Below are 4,161 nucleotides of genomic sequence, written 5' to 3'. Positions count from 1 at the left end.
GGTGAGTTTCTCTACTCCAAGTCTCTAACTGGTTGACCCTGAGAAAATTTACTTATAAAGAAAAATTGTAGGCATACTCATGTCACTGTTGATGTTACTAGATGGAATCCCCTCACCTGACCAATTAATAATGCCTGCTCTGACCCTGGCCATAAATTTGAATTTTCTTCTATTATTCAGTCTCAATCAGAGCAGCAAACAAAGTTTCAGCAAAGGAAATAACCTCCCACCATTATGGGGTAGATTTATATAGATAACACCAGGTTATGGTAATTTAGGTTTAAAGTCTCCTCTGTGTTGGAAACAATTAAATCATACTAAGTATAATCAGTCTAGTAACACTAGGAAACTGGGTTATGTGGCTTATAGACAGTGCCAATATATAATTTCCCTGGAAGATAAAGATTCATACAGAATAGACTAAGTCAGATGACCTGGGATATACTGGGCTACATCCAATGGAAGTTTTTAGCTTATAATACTGCTGTCTATGTTACTTGTCTTTCACCAGTTTTACAAAATTGCTGTTTCTTATACTTCCAAATGTGTGACTGAAGCCTCTGATAAAATAATATATAGTTCCATATGAGATCAATGATGGTAACAGTGTAACTCTAGATATGGGAAGAAGCAACATGAAGGAATGTTTTCCTGGACCAAGAGGCTAGTAAGATAGGTGGTCCAGAGAATTCTAGATACTGTTTTATGGCCTAGTCCAGTAACAGCACATTGAGTGGCCTGTTAACAAAATCGTTGCCAGACCTGAGAATGGACATTCTCAGCATCCTAGCATGAAATGGTCATGAAATGCTCGCCTTAAAATCAAGGCCAAGTTTACGACCAAGAAGGGGCTCTGCCAGCTAAAAACTGACACTCGTCACCTACCTCTACAAAGATTAAATCATGATCCCTGGCAGCTGCTGATCTTCAACACCCCTGAAAGGAGTTTAGGGTGGAAATCGGGAATGAGACACTCCGTGCTCTGGGAAAAACTGGCAGAACAGGCCTTCAGATAGTTAGATCTTTCCAGGAGAAGATTTAGTGAGTTCTAATTCTTACATCTTCTCATACCTAGAGAAACACTAACATTGTTAATGGTGACATCTGCTTTGGCTATTAAGGAGAATTTTACGATCAAAAGTCAAAATAAGCCAGGCTCTCCTATGGATCCAATCTGAGGTTTTCACGGGATGCTGAGGCCTCTGGCTGTCACCCTGGATGGCAAAACGGCTCAGCTGCAGTGAGCGCTGGACAGAGAGGAAAGCAACTTTGAAGATTGTCCAATGAGGATTTTATATGACCTTCACTCAGAATTACGGACTCTAAAAGATGATGTCAATATTCTTGATAAAGCAAAGCTTGGAAAGTCAAGAAAGCATGGGTTTCATAAAGGCAACAAAAATACTGATGAAAAAGAATTCAATGGATATCATGAAAATAAAAGAGTTTTTCCAGAAGTATAGATATACTCCATGTGCCAAGAAAAACTCAGTGGATGAGCAAGAAGTCATCGACTCTAAACCAGCATCCAGTGAACGTGAATGTCCTGAGAAGCCTGACGTGAAAGATGATTTCTTGGATTCTGCTGCTCCAAAACTTCTGTTTCTGAGAAGTCACTGCATAGTCCACAACTTTTTGATTTTGGACTTGAGCGGTACATCATATCCCAAGTTCTGCCAAACCCTCCCCAAGCAGTAAACAACGAGAAGGCAGAACCAAAAATTTTAACTCCATTTTCCAAACAGTCACTAGTAAACACTTCAACATGTGCGCTAAAGATGGATGATTTTGAGTTGGTATCTCTGAATACACTGTGTTTAAATAATGATCACACAATTGGACTTAAAAATGTAAAGACTAACAGTGAGACCGTAGAAACAGAACCAGTGCCCAATGGTAATGTCTTTGCCACTCCTGGATTCATAATCCAGCTGTTGGAAAAAAAATGGTGCAGAGCACACATATTCTCCTTTGGCACCTACATTTTGCACTCCTGGTTTGAAAGTTCCTTCTACAAAGAGCAGCACAGCTCTGATAGCCACAAATTATCCATTATCAAAAGCAAACAGTTCACTGAATGATTTGGCAGTGAAAGAAAGTACAAATTCAGATGAGTGCTTTGAGAATTTTGCAGATCCCTCTTCTCCTACGATTTCTTCTTATGAGAATCTACTCAAAACACCTACACCTCCAGAAGTTACTACGATTCCAGAAGATATTCGCCAGATTTTATCAATATACAACTCAAACCTAGTGCCTCTGGTAGCAGTTAGAGCAGTGCCACCCAGCAAAGTGTTCCTTCCTCGGCATGGAGGACAGAAGGTGTGAGATGCCAGTAACAAAGAAAACTGGTGAAGAAATGATAGTGGATCCATCCTCCCATTATGGAAACTGAACAGAATGAGATGAAAGCAAATCTGGTCTCACTTGGTTTTTGACATCCCCTACATCGTCCCCCTTTTGAAAAACCAACTTATGTTAAAGATGAGTATGGATACTAGTATCATAAAGTGCTTTTTATTAAGTTTGATTTAATCTAGCCTGTCTTTTTTATATGTAGTTCAGCTGCTCTGTTTTGAAAGATCATTACTGTTTCATTGACTTCAAGTTTACCCTGTCTCATGGAACTATGTGGTTTAAGTAATAGTAGGAAGCAGGATAAATCATTTTTGAAATTTGAACATTACTGTTTGCCACTCAAATGAGGCTACCTCAGTCTTCTCGGGGCTGGACAGTTGTTGCTAGAGCTAGGCTTCTTCCTTGGGGCCAGCTCTGCCCACTGTCTCCTCTCATGACTGTCCCAAGTCTTCTACACCTTTTGTTTCAACAATGCTCTTTCAGACACTGTTGTTTACAAAAGACAGCCTAAACTGATATAGGAAAGATGAATTTACAGGCCTGGGTAGCTATACTGAAGTGGGTGTCTCAAACATTTGGACTTAGACACTCGCCTGCTGTCATGTCAGGACGAGTGTTTTCCTCTGACTTGTCAGTTTCATCCTCTCAAATCAGCTCTTCCCAGCACATGACTGTGACCTCCCCAAACCCTCATCTAGCTCAGCGCCCAGCAGAGCCCGAGCCTCACCCTCTGGGAAATCCTAGGCATCCTCCTGCATGGGCGCTGCTCTCTGGACTGTCAGCTGTGCCTGTGGGCCTGTCTCTGAGAGCACCAGGCTGCCCTATCCATGGAGCCCAAGAGCCTTATGATCTAAGCCACGCTGCGTCAGCAATTATCCTCTTATGGTTGTGCCTTGAAAGTCAAGCAGGAAGATGCATCACTTTGTGTCTCTTCATTTTGTCAGAAAATTATCCCCAAAGAAAAACTTATTCTTTGTTCTAGGAACTACTGTGCAGTTATCATTTAACTTTGGCTTAATAAAATGTTAAATTAAAAAAAAAAAACGTCAAAACAGAGTAGCTATGCTTCAGACATGGGTGTAATTTCAGGCTAGACCTTGTATTCCTATACACTTGAGTTTTCTGAGTTGTGTCAGGCCTGGATGCCACCAGACATGCTCAAAACAATGTCTGCTGGAAGCTAGTAATGGCAAACTCACTTTTTATAGAGCTAGGCAACTGGCTACCTGGCTACAAGACTCCCAGAAGTGCCAGGTCCAGATTGGGTTTCAGGCCTATTCTTCTGAAAACAAATGAGATTTATTTTGTCTATTAAAATTCCAGTTGTTACTCCTCCAACTACTTCTAACTGGGTCTGTTACACCAAAATGGCAGACCAACAGATTGAGATTTTAATCATACAAGACTCAGATCTAGAACTTGGCACTCAGGAATGCTTCCAATTCAGTGTCTATTCTCCAAACTAAGCAGTCCTATGCCCCATTTAGACAGGAAGTTATCACAGTCATGGTTGCCCAGTTCCCTGAATTAAAACTGAGCAGGACTCACTGAGGCTCTGGAGTACAGATCTGTTCTGCGTTCTCCATATCTTGTCTGTAGGATATGGGCTTCATTCACCCTCTTTGACCTTCCCTGAGTCCCAAAGGGCAGATTCAAACAGTTGCTAGTCAGAGAAGGGAGGGGATATAGATACAGAAGGAGCAGTCAAATGGTGGTACAACCTTGAGGCAGGGTCCTTGTTCCTACTCAAGAAGCATGCATAACAATGTCCTTGAGTTCTTCTGCAGAACTGGGGCCCTCACC

General features: G+C 41.5%; 1 pseudogene; it reads left to right on the top strand.

Moving 5' to 3' along the window:
- The first annotated feature begins 1,163 nt into the window (after positions 1 to 1,163).
- On the top strand, positions 1,164 to 2,355 carry LOC128065581 (spindle and kinetochore-associated protein 3-like; annotated as a pseudogene).
- Positions 2,356 to 4,161: the final 1,806 nt, after the last annotated feature.

The sequence above is a fragment of the Budorcas taxicolor genome, chromosome 19 (genome assembly GCF_023091745.1).
Source record: "Budorcas taxicolor isolate Tak-1 chromosome 19, Takin1.1, whole genome shotgun sequence".
Lineage (NCBI taxonomy): Eukaryota > Metazoa > Chordata > Mammalia > Artiodactyla > Bovidae > Budorcas > Budorcas taxicolor.
The sequence above is the reverse complement of the archived record's forward strand: the minus strand, read 5'-3'. Positions and strand labels throughout refer to the sequence as shown.